Below are 15,536 nucleotides of genomic sequence, written 5' to 3'. Positions count from 1 at the left end.
CTAGTACACTTTAAACATATGGGGCTCCTGTAGTCTACTAGCTGGACAACAGCACTTGCATGGTCTCCTCCTTCCTCCGTGGCCAGCTAGACACCACCTTCTTTCACATGCCTGAAGCCATTGTGAATGGACTCCGCAGCCCCTCAGGCAGGTTGGTTGGGTCACTGCCCCCACCACACCATGCTCAGCAACAAGCCGAGCGCACGCAATGATAGGAGAAACACAGCGCACCTGATCCTTGCTGTCCCTGGGTCCTGCATAGCACCAGCCAGCTCCATCTTCTGCCCATGCAAATAAAGAGCTCAGGAGGCAGAGAAGAGCACTACCGCCTGCCATGGTATGTGACATCCTTCAGGAACAAGTCCCCAGTTATAATCAGGTAAAAAAATAAGTATAAACAGGGGTAGCCCAGCATTGATCATCAATAAGTCAGAAGGGGGTCATTATTAAATACATTTAAATTAAAGGGTACACAAAATGTTTAAAGATAAATATGGGAAGAAGTGGGTAGAAGCATTTAGTGGGCGGGAATACTATGCTGTGTGTTTTGCTTAATTGCTTTATTACTGCCTCCCCACATATTTCTATACTGTATATATACAAATTAAAACAGCACATGCGCCAGGTATACAGAATCCCAAGCGAACATTACACAGCACATGCGGTTTTAATTCAAAGATGCCAGAGATCAGCAAGCAGGCGGAGCATTAGAAGGTTAGAGACACAGCTGACATCCATTATGGGAGGATGCGTATCCGCATCGGGGGAGGATAACGCACTCCCATAACGGATGCCACAGTAATAATATATGCTGCCGATAACAGAACCCTCTTTACCACGATAACATGGTGAAGCGGGTCCTGTCGCTTACTGAACAATAAAGGCCTTATAATACTTTAAATCTACACCTTTTAGCATTTAGGAGGTGATTGGCTGATGTGTTATCATCTTTCACTTTATCACTTCTCCAGGCTTAATACATCTTCCCCTTAGTTTAAAAATTGCCTGGAAAAATGACCTACACAATGATGAAAAACGCTTAGCGATTGGTTCAAAAGTTTCAGAGCTTATCTCAGTCAGACAGACAAATAAACAAACAAACAAAACAACAAACATACTTTTGGTTATTGGATATACAGTATACATACAGTATCCAGTATATCATAAATGCCTTATTAGCACATTTGTTCATACTGTACACAGCATTACAGCTTTTTAAATGTAAATGATACTGTATGTGATTTTTGGGGCTGTATTAGCACAGTTAACGTGCTTGATAACACTGATGTAGGTTATTTTGGTACGTCTGAAGTTTTCTTTTTATTCTGTCTTAAAAGTATTAAATACATTAGGGAATCACCAGTTTCATTTAGATGAAAAAATACTGTTCATCAAGCCAGCTATTAATTAGCACCTGATTCAGGCTTTTGTAACGTGCAGTTAATTAAGAATACAAGCTTACTAGGTTCTATTTCCCTGACAATGACCTCATGGCACTAGAAAGCCTGTGGGTAAGCCAACGATATTCTGGTAACTCGATAGAACGTTATCAGCATAGACTGTACTTTGTCTGGTCGGTGGTTATGTATTATATTACACAGTCGGTGCTGAAAATCTTGCTCTGATCATTCTCTTCCGATAAGACCAGTGGCGACAAGGAAAGAATTAAATGTTTTGTTCCATTCTGCAGATCTCAGCAGCTTTCCTTCCCTCTCCATGTGTGTTTTTTAAATGCAATTCAAGGTTCTGGCAGACAGAGGCTTTCTAGACTCAGTCAAGGAGCTCTTACTGTAAATTATAGACAAATAGGCCATATATAGTTAATGAGTCATATGTACAGTAATAATACGATATAGGTGAATATCTTTAAAGCAGAATTCCATAAATAGCTTCGACATTTGTAGATGGGTTATGGTAGTTATAATGACTAAGAGTACGGAAATTGTCTCCATAGTATAGACTTTAGGCAGAAAACCATATTAGGATATTTACTTTCGCAAACAGTTGCAGATACAGTAAGTAAGAGGTTCAACCAGTGGCATATCTATATTGGGTGGGGTGTGGATCGTATTGTCGACCTGACTTATGTCGACAGGCAGCAATGTCGAACGGGTTCTAGGTCGTCATGGGTGAAGGTCGACAGGTGTCTAGGTCGACATGGGTTTAGGTTGACAAATGTGTTAGGTCGTCATCGGTTAGGTCGACAGGTCGCGTGGTCGACATGGTTTTTTTCACAATTTATTTACCCGAATGTCGAGTGAATCTCGCATCGCTCGCTTCACTCGCAATGCTTTGGGCATGGTGCCTTGTTGCACTCGGCACACTATTTTATTCTCCCACCATGCCCCAGTGGATGGTAGGGCATGAAATACCGCCTGTCGGCACATGTAAGCTCAAAATAAGTGAAAAAACCCATGTCAACCTCGCGACCTGTCGACCTAACCCATTTGTCGACCTAAAGCCATGTCGACCTAGACACCTGTTGACCTTCATCCATGTCGACCTAGAACCCTGTCAACCTTGTTGCCTGTTGACCCAACAGAGTCGACCTAATGACTGTCAACCTAAGTCGGGTCGACAATACGACCGTATCCCGATGTGTGCTTGGTGTTCAGTGCATAAGGGTCAGGGAACAGGGCCATCTTTCCCACTGGGCTGGATAGGCTTCTGCCCGGGTGCCTCAAAAGCATAGGGGCCCCAAAGCAGCCTAAGTCAGGGCAAATAATAAGACGTTGCTTACCCATTGGCACTGGTCAGCATCCATCCTCGCCCTCTGCTCCTCCCCCAGTGATCGCACTTGATGTCATCATGCCCGACACTATTAGTGAGGAGTGCCAAGAGAGGTGAGGTTGTGTAAGGGGCTCCACTGCGCTGCTTTGCCTGGGGGCCATAATGCTGTTAAGATGACCCTGTCCATTAAGGCCCTACACTGCACATCCTGTACATAGGAGAGAATCAACTGCACAGCAGAAAGACTCCACACAACACACACAGAGACTATTTACAAAAACATCAACTGTTTGAGTAGGTTTATGGCTAAGCAGACTAGCTGTAATGGGTTTGATACAAAATCCCGGGGATCGGAATCCCAGCGTTCAAAATCTCGACACCGGAATCCCGACCACCGAAATCCCGACAAGGAGGGGACGTGAATCGCCCCTCTTGCGGGCAAGCTGCGCTCGCCACGCAGCGGGCCCGGTGCCTTGCTACACTCGGCACACGCATAGAGGGAGAAAGTGTTGGGATTTCGGCGGTCGGGATTCCGGCATCGGGATTTTGAACACTGGGATTCTGACCACCGGGATTATAACTGCATCCCGCTGTAACAGTAGCAATGCAGGTGCCATGTTTTTGTACGCAGCTGGAATCACATACACACCGTGAAAACAGCTATGACCTACCTGCTTATTTACATTACAACAATTACCCGCTAACACCATGGTAACACCCCCAAATGGTCCCTTCTGTCAATCACTTTGTGGAGGCATCCTTATTGTGTGCAGGCACACCACAGCACCTTGACACATGTGCAGTGCGAATACAGCGCATCAGTCTGCTGATACTCACTCAGTTTGTGAAACATTGACTTGACATCCAGATCTAAATCAGGCTCTGTGACAGTGTCTAAAGGGCCGCATACACTATGTGATATGGGCCAGATTTCACACAATTCTGGTGGATCTGGCCCAGAAATCAGGTGAAATTGAAACAAATTGCATGCGCATGACATCTGATCCATCAGATTGGAGTCAGAGGTCGGACGTGCTGCATGTCTGACCCCTGGGTTAGACCTCCGAGTCGGAACCCCCTTCTGGCAGCTAAGAATGGGATTGCATGCAATACATCACATGCAGAAGGACGGCGTGCGATATATCTGGGTCCAGCTGTAGGGGTGGATCCAGAAGAAAATGATAGGGGGGGGGGAGTGGTGCCAGGGTGCACACTTTCTCGAAGAATGGAGAGAGAGAGAGAGAGAGAAGGAGAGAAAGGGGAGAGAGAGAATGGGAGTGGAGAGAGAGATGGAGGGCAGCAGAGAGGAGAGCAAAGCGATAAGGAGAGCGGAGAGAGAGAGAAGGAGAGCAGAGAGAGATGGAGGGCAGCAGAGAAGAGAGCAAAGTGAGAAGGCGAGTAGAGAGAGAGACAGAGAGAAGGAGAGCAGAGAGAGATGGAGTGCAGCTTAGAGGAGAGCAAAGAGAAGGAGAGCAGAGACAGAGAGGAGAATGGAGACAAAGAGAAAGAGCAGATGGAGAGAGAGAAGAAGAGAGGATAGCACAGAGATTAGGAGAATGCAGAGAGAGAGAGAGGAGGAGGAGGACGCAGAGAGAGAGGAGGAGAAGGTAGAGAGAGAGGAGAGTGCAGAGATAGAAGGAGAGTGCAGAGATAGAGAGAGGAGAGTGCAAAGAGAGCGAGAAGGAGAGTGCAGAAAGAGAGGAGGGTGCAGAGAGAGAGAAGGAGAGTGCAGAGAGGGAGAGGAGGTGAACGAGAGAGAGAGGAGGAGAAGGTAGAGAGAGAGGAGGAGAAGGTAGAGAGAGAGAAGGAGAGTGCAGGGAGGGAGAGGAGGTGAACGCAGAGAGAGGAGGAGAAGGTAGAGAGAGAGGAGAAGAGTGCAGAGAGAAAGAAGAAGAGTGCAGAGAGAAAGAAGGAGAGTGCAGAGATAGAGGCCCTTATTCTGGTTGGTGCGGTCAGAGCCGCACACGGGGCTCCGACCGCACAAACCAAGGGCCGCCCACCAGACGGATCGCCACGGCCGTCCTTACACGGACGGCTGGCGATCCGCACAAAAATGGTGGAGGCGTACGCCTCCACCATGGTGGGAGCTGCCCCCTGCATTCGATGGTCGTCGACCATCGAAGGCAGGGCCGCACGCCGCGGCAGCTCCCGCAAGCTGAGACCACACGGACAATCGTCCGTGTGGTAGCTTGTATGGGGGCTGAAAGCTGACATCCGGCGACGTCAGCTTTCCGCCCCCATGTCATGGTAATGAGGGCGTCATGCCCTCATTACCATGCATACGCCCCGCGTTTGCATGGGAACGCCCATGAAACGCGGGGCGTACACATAGGGAAATGAGGGCATGATGCCTCTCACGCCCCTATACGCCCCCTTTGCGGCGGACGAAAGACGTCTGCGGCGAAGGGGGCTGCACATGCGCAGAATGACCTCTGCGCATGTGCAGACCAAAAACATCGGCGGTACGGCCGCACGCGGGCCGTACCGTGCCGATTAGAATAAGGGCCAGAGAGAGGAGAGAGAAAAGAGAGAAAAGGAGCGTTCAGAGAGAGAGAGAGAAGAGTGCTGAGAGAGAAAGAGAATGAGAGTGCAGAGAGATAGAGAAGGAGAGTGCAGAGAGATAGAGAAGGAGAGTGCAGAGAGAGAAAAGTAGAGTGCAAAGAGAGAGGAGAGTGCAAAGAGAGAGGAGAGTGCAAAGAGATAGAGAAAGAGAGAGAGAGAGAGAGAGAGAGAGGAGAGTACAGAGAGAGATAGAGAAGGAGAATGCAGAGAGAAGGAGATTGCAGATAGAGTGCAAAGAGAGAGAGAGGAGTGCAAAGAAAGAGAGATAGAGGAAAGTACAGAGAGAGAGCAAGAAGGAGAGTGCAGAGAGAGAGGAGAGTGCAGAGAGGGAGAAGGAGAGAGAGAGTGCAGGGAGAGAGTAGGAGAGTACAGAGAGATAGGGAAGGAGAGAGCAGTGAGAAAGAGGAAAGAGAGAGGAGAGTGCTGAGAGAGAGAGAGAGAGAAGCAGAGTGCAAAGAGAGTGAGGAGAAAGGAGAACAGCGAGGGAGATAGAGAGGGTTGAGACAGGTATGTGTGTCCCCCACCCATGCTTGTTGAGCTGAACCCTGCACCCTCCCCTTCTTGAAAAAAGAGTGGGCAGACACCTAGGTGTCTGTTAGGGGCGCCTGTATGAGCGGTTGAGCCTGCAGCAATCAAGGTAAAGGGATTGTCAGTCCCTGCAAGTGACAAGAAAAAAACGGGTGGAGGAGATTGCGCAAAATTGATGACAGAAACAATAATAAATTAAAAAAGTACAATATTAGTTTATTAAAACATACATGTGTAATATATTCTATGCAATTGCACGGGGGAAGGGGTTAAGAATAGTAAAAAATGGGATATTGAAAAAGCTGCGTCCAGAACCGAGTAGTGTCACCTTATCAGTTGGCAAGTGGAAATGAGGTGGGTGGGCATAGATTATGTCCTCTTTGACCCTGGGACATTAGCCTTTTTGCAGAGTGTCCTCCAATAAGGAACTTGAGATGGAAAAGTCCTTAGTATGGATTCTCTGTGGTGTGGGTTCTGCTTTGAACCAAGTGTGGGTACCTTAAAAGGTGGCGTTCCTTTAGACGTGGGTACTCCTAAGTAAGGCAGGTGGATGAAGGTCCCGCTCTGATTTTCCTCTGGAAAAGAGATTGCAATGGTGTCTTTTCCTGTGCCAAGGTGATGTCTGGATAAGCAGCAGAATGGAAGGGGTGGGTGGCTGGGTAGCCTGGCCAACGCGTTTCACTGCTTAGGAGCAGCTTTTTCAAGGTAGCTTAACAGGCTGGGAGTGGGGGTATATATACCCATATTAATTGGTAAAGAAGATGCACATGTGTAAACATAATAAATTTATTCACAAATATAAAACAGTTGTATAGTAAGCTTACTGTGAGCAGGAGACAGAATGCTTCTATAAAAAGTGTATTGCATTAAAAAACGAGCGGTACTAAACCGCAAACGGCACATTTAAACTTTCTAATAGGTGTTAATACAGCCGGCGTCTTCCGACTTCCGGCTGTGTACTTCCGGGTTTTGCAGTGGAACGCAGGTGAGACGCATAGCGCTGTCTCATATTGCGTTCTTCAGTAATCAGATGGCTTGTTATACATTTGTACATGAATTTATACATACGCTGGGTAAGTTATAATGCTGATATTTAAGGGGAAAGGCTGGTTATATCGGTATAGCATAATAAGAAAGCGATCTGGCTGGGTGCAACAGTAAAAGCCCTCCCCGTCATTTGGAAAAGGAAGGCAAAATCTAATAAGTGCCTGGGTCAGCATAGTTTGACACGCACGAATGTGCGATCCACTGCAAAAAAACGGGAAGTAAATATTTATGAAGAATTCACATAACTTTGTTGTTAACTGTTAAGACATACATTATATAAAACATAAGGAAAACTGCTTCAATGTTTAGCAGCTAGCATCCATAAAGCATTAGAATTGTTGTTGATAGCTGTTATTCACAATTTATACAGAACATTGGAATCAATTGTGTGCAGACACAGATTCAGCTACAAAATTAGTATATCATAAAGGTATATACTTTAACAGAAAGGGTTTATTATAACATTAAATATTATATATATAAATAATGCACTATGCAGAAATAAAACGCACTAATACATTATCAACATGATTTATCTATTTATTAGCACTCTTTTTGTTTTTTATTTATTTATTTTTCTTTTTTTTCTTTTCTTCATTTCTTTTTTTCTTTTTTTCTTTTTTTTCTTTTTTTCTTTTTTTTTTCTTTTTTTCTTTTCTTTTTTTCTTTTCTTTTTCTTTTTTTCTTTTTTTTCTAATACAACACAGTATACCTTACTATAATGAATACTACATTACTATAATTATAATAACGCAATATTATAATAATTAATAAATAACACCAAAAAAAAAAAACCCTCTATCCAAGCCAATCATATTGTCTGTCTGTCATCTACTAATTAATATCCGAAATATATCACCACGACATATAGGGATATATGCACGATTTCCCTTATATAGCTCTACATATGACTGTTAGGATGAATATTTAATGTTATAATAAACCCTTTCTGTTAAAGTATATACCTTTATGATATACTAATTTTGTAGCTGAATCTGTGTCTGCACACAATTGATTCCAATGTTCTGTATAAATTGTGAATAACAGCTATCAACAACAATTCTAATGCTTTATGGATGCTAGCTGCTAAACATTGAAGCAGTTTTCCTTATGTTTTATATAATGTATGTCTTAACAGTTAACAACAAAGTTATGTGAATTCTTCATAAATATTTACTTCCCGTTTTTTTGCAGTGGATCGCACATTCGTGCGTGTCAAACTATGCTGACCCAGGCACTTATTAGATTTTGCCTTCCTTTTCCAAATGACGGGGAGGGCTTTTACTGTTGCACCCAGCCAGATCGCTTTCTTATTATGCTATACCGATATAACCAGCCTTTCCCCTTAAATATCAGCATTATAACTTACCCAGCGTATGTATAAATTCATGTACAAATGTATAACAAGCCATCTGATTACTGAAGAACGCAATATGAGACAGCGCTATGCGTCTCACCTGCGTTCCACTGCAAAACCCGGAAGTACACAGCCGGAAGTCGGAAGACGCCGGCTGTATTAACACCTATTAGAAAGTTTAAATGTGCCGTTTGCGGTTTAGTACCGCTCGTTTTTTAATGCAATACACTTTTTATAGAAGCATTCTGTCTCCTGCTCACAGTAAGCTTACTATACAACTGTTTTATATTTGTGAATAAATTTATTATGTTTACACATGTGCATCTGCTTTACCAATTAATATGGGTATATATACCCCCACTCCCAGCCTGTTAAGCTACCTTGAAAAAGCTGCTCCTAAGCAGTGAAACGCGTTGGCCAGGCTACCCAGCCACCCACCCCTTCCATTCTGCTGCTTATCCAGACATCACCTTGGCACAGGAAAAGACACCATTGCAATCTCTTTTCCAGAGGAAAATCAGAGCGGGACCTTCATCCACCTGCCTTACTTAGGAGTACCCACGTCTAAAGGAACGCCACCTTTTAAGGTACCCACACTTGGTTCAAAGCAGAACCCACACCACAGAGAATCCATACTAAGGACTTTTCCATCTCAAGTTCCTTATTGGAGGACACTCTGCAAAAAGGCTAATGTCCCAGGGTCAAAGAGGACATAATCTATGCCCACCCACCTCATTTCCACTTGCCAACTGATAAGGTGACACTACTCGGTTCTGGACGCAGCTTTTTCAATATCCCATTTTTTACTATTCTTAACCCCTTCCCCCGTGCAATTGCATAGAATATATTACACATGTATGTTTTAATAGACCCTCCCCTTCTTCCCTAAAAGTACAAGTGTACCTAAGACAGCAGGGTGGCAGCAGGCTTTCCAATGGTCAGTGCCAGGATATCAAGAAGGCAGCAGCGGCTGTGGTCCCATGGCGGAGGTTGCAGCAGGGTCACTGGTCTTGTGGAGCTTGAAGCAGCGGGTCCCATAGTGACTGAGGTGTTGGATCCCGTGGAGGAGGCTGCGGTGGTGGGTCTAGTTGTGGAGTGCTGGAAGCCGAGGCAGCGGATCCCACAGAGGAGGTTGTAGTGGCGGTTCCGCAGTGGAGCCTGCGGCGGCAGGTCCCACGGACCTTGGCGCGTTGGGTGCGTTACGTGGAGAGAGTACTGGCCGGGCAGCCCGCAGCAGTAGGTCGCATAATCAGCTCCTCCTCTCTTCTTATTCTCACACCAGGGCAGACAGTAGAGCATGAGCATGACATCAAGCCCTGGTAGCAGCATTAAGAAAGGAGGTTTTTAAAAGTAAAAAAAAAAAGTGACAGAAATGACAGGGGGGGAGGGGCATGTGCCCGGATGCCCCCCCCCCCTAAATCCGCCCCTGTCTAGCTGTAAAGTTATTTATTAATATAGTGTAAAATTCAGTCATCTGTGTGGTCTCGCTGAAAGTGTGGGATATGGTTTGTGGGAACCCATTGATCCAAAACGTGCCCAGGATTACCGTAGACTCATCTTCCTGCACTGCCAGCTCTACTTCAGTGTCAGGACTTCAGGAGAAGCTTGCAATGCAGCACCTTTCTTTTGTCACTGCACAGAAGCTGGCATTTGGGTGTCACCACACCTGAGTGTGATCCATACCTTCTCACCCTTATAATGATTGAACTAATGACATCACCACTGGCTTTGTGTGTGTTTTTCTGCATTTCAATTTTTATTATAGTACATTAGTGTTTAGAACCAGAAAAAAATACTCTTCTGCATAAAATGCCCCTGCATAGTACAGAATGGCCCTCATTCTGATTAGCAAACTCACCCGCTGTCCGATGGTGAAGCTCTGTGCATGCGCATAAGGGAATATGCGCATGTGCAGGTCTTCACTGCAGGTGTCCTCGGAGACTTGCATTAGTCTCCTAGGTGCTCGTACTGGGGTCATGCAGGAGCTGGGCCGAGGGTGTTCCCATGAAATTAGGTGCGCCCAGGAAACCGCTGGGCATCCCCATGCAAATGGATGGGTGGCCACCTGCCAGTTTGGTCTTGCAGTGTAAATGATTGCCGCTTTAAAAAAACTGGAGATTTCTTACCAAATATCTCACTTTCTGAATCTCTCATTCTATTAAATTTCACCCCATGTATTAAATACTCCCATTTGATCCTGTTCTTTTAAAAAAATATATTTTTATTAAAGCATCAGGTGCCTGGCTCACATACAAGTCAACAAGTACAAAATAAACAGTAGTACAATACTAGATCATTCACATAAATTATATTTGAGGAAATCAAAGCAGGAAGCATGTGAAAAATAATGGTACATAAAAATGTACAGAAAGTAAATAAACCAGGACTGTTTAAGTTTTGAGTAGTTGGTGTCTCACCCCCAGAGCAACACCCATCCACAAAAGATAATTATGGATCATTTAGGACTCAGGGGTAGATGTATGAAGCAGTGATAAGGGAGGACAAGTGATAAAGTGTCTGGTACTTTATCACCGGCCAATCAGCTCCTGACTGTTAAATTAGTACTGTACCAGGCACATTATCACTTCTCCCTTATCACTGCTTCCTACATCTACCCGTAAGTCTCAGTTTTTCTTACAATCGGATTGGAGGATCATTTGCAGCTATTTGTGTCATGTACCAGGATGAATTTTTCAAGCTGTGATATTTTTGTAGTCCTAGAGGAGTTGATAGGATGGCTATATATATATATATGTTTATCCAACATGAGAAAAAGATTCTCTATTTTGATTTCTTTAACTAATATAACCTTAACCCATTGCATTCTATGGAGTGTATTCAATGCGGCCGGCGAGGGGGTTTTTATGGTGAGGATGGCTTGTTTTCAGTGAGGATCGCCGAAAACAAGCCATCCTCACCAGTGAACTTCCATGCCGCCCTATTCTATGTTCCACAAACAGCGAGGTTCACCACTAATGCAGTGAGCCCACTGGATATAGTCACGAACCTCGCCATTTTGAAGGCTGCACTCGCCGTTTCCACCTCCCTTTTTAGAAACAGTGAGGTGGAAATGGCGAGTGCAGAGGGTAGGTTGAATACTAATGCCGGGCTATGACGGCGAGCAATAAGCACTGCTCGCTGTCATAGCTCGCCAAAATGGCATTGAAAATAAATTGGTAATGTAATTTAGCTCTGAACAAGAAGCATTCATAGCATTTTATAGAAACCCTATTAATGATAATTTTATAATCTATATGATAACATAACGGTCTTTCAATAGCAAAGCCTATAACTACACACATGGTAACTTCCTGCTTTGTAACTATGGCAGGCAGAATTTTAAGGATAAATGAGAAGTTGAACAAAAACATTATATTTGTTTTTATTAGCCTATGCTATATTTGTTACTTTGTATGAATTATTAAAATCTTTATCCCTGTGGTGATCTTTACTGTCTGCACAGCGCTGTTCAGATAGAGAACCTGGTTTGACATATCAAGCGACATTTATAAAATTCCAGTATAGAGTAAACAGTGCTCAGAATGCAGCAGTCAATCCGATGTGAGTGTCAAGGAAGCAGCCAGTACACCTCCCCTTACTGTACCTACTGAGCCATTAATACCAAGCTTTATATAAAACCATAAAGGCAAATTGAAGTCAAATCCCAACAAAAACTCAGTTTGCAAATTAAAATGTCTGTCTATAATCCTGTAGAATAAGCCTGTGTCTTCTACTGTCTATTCATTCACAGGAGAAATTGACCTTTCAAATTTTTTTTAAATAAATCATTGAAACATTTATTTATACAAACTGATTCATCGCTGATCATGGATCTGTTTTATGAAGGCAGTTTGCGTGTTATGAAGGACATGCAGTATTTTTTATAGGTATATTTACTATTTATATTTTAACAGACTTTACAGATTCAGATTTATTGTCAGCTCTAATGAAGCAACTAAAGCGTGGCTGTGTTAATTAGAAAATATTTTTTGGATTATCAACAGACAATGGGGTTGATTCTAGTTCATTCTTTCTGACAAAATCCTTCTTAGATGGACAAAACCATGTGCACTGCAGGGGGGCAGATGTAACATGTGCAGATAGAATTAGATTTGGGTGAGTTATTTTGTTTCTGTGCAGGGAAAATACTGACTGCTTTATTTTACACTGCAATATAGATCTCACTTTGAAGAAAAACCCCACCCAAATCTAATTCTCTCTGCACAAGTTACATCTGCCCCACCCGCAGTGCACATGGTTTTGTCCATCTAAGAAGGATTTTGTCAGAAAGAATGAACTAGAATAACCCCCAATGAGAGAAGGTGGTTTGTGTGTGTGTGTGTGTGTGTGTGTGTGTGAGGGGGGGGGCGGGTTAACCAGAATACAGGCTTGTCTGAGGGTCCTGACCTGGCTGTCAGAGATTTGTAGCCATGCACCCAAACACAGGATGGTAATGCCTCCTTGCACTGTGCAGCATACAGTATTGGTGGTGCCGGGCAGGCTTACAGTGTTACAACCTGCTAGTACCATGGGCCGGAAATGATTATTTAGGACAACATTCAGTATGACTCAGTGTTATCAATAGGCCACTTATTTTGTGAAGACAACAGACAGCTAAAGTACTTGGGAGTCTGAAGAGATTGAAGCATCTTCCATATAATAGCTGGCATACTGTAGTTAGATGCTGGAAGCAAGCCCTTTATTCTGACTGAGCAATTTTACCCTTCTGCATTATGGATACAGTTTCAAAGCCTCTGGCACAAGAAGTAAATGCTGCTGTATACAAGACAATTAATTCGGTACTCTTTACCTAGAACGGCGCCCATCGGGGTGATCGCGGCATCGCGGGCAGTACATAAACGGCCGCGACGCGATGCCCGCGATCACCCGATTTTCCCATAGGGAACAATGTTAAAAAGCATAATTGACCGCGATTTTGCATTCAATGCCTCAATGCCCGCGATTTTACCATAGGAATCAATGTTAAATGGGCTACAGAGCCCAAATAGCCCCAATTAACCCTTAAATGTCACCCCAATTTTTGTACGCCACCCCACGATCCACGCCAACCCGAAGCGTGGCGAGCGCAGCGAGCCCGCGCGGGGCGGCGGTACGCGTCCTCCGACCTTTTCATGCCCTACTATCCACGTCGGCGTGGAGTTGAGAATAGAATAGTGTGGCGAGCGCAGCGAGCCCCGCGAGGGGACGCGGATACCTTCACAGTTATACGCGTCCCCTCGCGGACTTCACAGGTGTCCGTGGCGACGCGGACACCTGTGAAGCCCGCGAAGGGACGCGTTTACCTGTGAAGGTATCCGCGTCCCCGAGCCCGAAGCGTGGCGAGCGCAGCGAGCCCCGCGAGGGGACGCGGATACCTTCACAGTTATACGCGTCCCCTCGCGGACTTCACAGGTGTCCGTGGCGACGCGGACACCTGTGAAGCCCGCGAAGGGACGCGTTTACCTGTGAAGGTATCCGCGTCCCCTCGCGGGGCTCGCTGCGCTCGCCACGCTTCGGGCTCGGTGGCTCGCTGCGCTCGCCACACTATTCTATTCTCAACTCCACGCCGACGTGGATAGTAGGGCATGAAAAGGTCGGAGGACGCGTACCGCCGCCCCTCGCGGGCTCGCTGCGCTCGCCACGCTTCGGGTTGGCGTGGATCGTGGGGTGGCGTACAAAAATTGGGGTGACCTTTAAGGGTTAATTGGGGCTATTTGGGCTCTGTAGCCCATTTAACATTGATTCCTATGGTAAAATCGCGGGCATTGAGGCATTTTAAAGTAAAATCGCGGTCAATCAGGCTTTTTAACATTGTTCCCTATGGGAAAATCGCGGTCATCGCGGGTACACGATTTTGATGTACCCGCGATTTACCCGCGATGCCCGCGATGACCGCGATTTCTTACCCCCGACGCCCGCGATTCTGTTTGCGGGCGCCGTTCTAGGTAAAGAGTACCATTAATTCTAACTAATATACAGTGTGTTAAATGAGTGGCAAATATTTATTATCCGTAAATAAACACCAATAACAAAATAAATGTAAAAAAGTACCAAACTTGCAAGCAATGAGTAAGTACATTAAAAAAGATTATCCGTCTCTGGACTCGACCAGTCTGGGCTAGACTCCATAGGCGTATGTGCCCTTGTATATTAGCCTATGGAACATTGTGATTTTGCACTGTTCTTGCTATATGCCTAATAGAAAATTTACTGATTTAAACAGGGAATCCATGCAAAACCCAGTCTCTGCTCTACCACGAGTTTACAATTGTGCCACATGGCAGTGGGTGACAAGGTGACAGGGAAAGGTAGAGGATGACAAAGAAAGGCAGTGGGTGATTGTATAGGAAGGTGACATGGAGAGGTAGTGGGAGAATAGGAAAGGCAGTGGTTGACTAGGAGAGTTTCACAGGGAGAAATAGTGGGTGACAGGGAGATGAAGAAGGTGATGGGCAGAGTCAGAGTGTGATAGAGAGGAAGGAGAGGGTGGTTGGGAAAAGATGGTGGGTATCACAGAGAAGCAGAGTTTATGTGAGTTCTCTTTAGAAGAGGTAAATTTGGTTGAAAGGACATAAAGGGAAAGTACCAGTGGGGGAGACAGGCAGATGAATCGTGAGCTGAGAAAAGGCAATGCTAGTGGTAGAATTTAGTGAGGGGGTGGTATAATGAATTTTGGCAGGGGAAGTGGAAAGGAAGCAACAATCAGCTGTGGAAAACATTGTGAATATTTGGTTGACATACAGAGAGAATGTACAGTTATAGAATATACTGTGAGTGAAGAACTGACCTTTAACCCAGTGCTTCTTTAGAGAAGCTATCCACACAGGTATATTTCTTTGGTTGACAGAGCAGGGCTAAAGTCCGGGCCAATCAAACATTATATTTGTGATGACAGACTCCTGGCAATAAGCCTTAAGGGAAGAAGTAAGTGGAGGAAGAGGAAACAGGATAACAGAGGTAAGAGAAGGCAGGGGTTTGGTGCTGTCGAGAGAGATGTAGGAGGTCGAGTCCCTGCAATATTATTTGTACAAGCCCCCATTTTGGATGGAAGCCCTGATTAGAAATACTTTGGTGTCTAATTATGTTTTTGCCTTTACACTAGAACTTAGCACTATTATTAATATTTACAAATATAGTTCCCCAGAAGAGGCCTAACTTAAAAAAAAAAAAACATGTTAAATGGTCGATATACTGTCTGATCGACATACTAGAAAGTGAATGGCTAGCTAGAGTAATAACACCTTTGGTATATATATTTTCCAGTTATACTGGTTAAAAGCAATAAATTATGTTCTTCTTTTATTATGTTGAA

The sequence above is a fragment of the Crinia signifera genome, chromosome 8 (genome assembly GCF_055691185.1).
Source record: "Crinia signifera chromosome 8, ASM5569118v1, whole genome shotgun sequence".
NCBI lineage: Eukaryota > Metazoa > Chordata > Amphibia > Anura > Myobatrachidae > Crinia > Crinia signifera.
Note: the sequence above shows the minus strand (reverse complement) of the source record.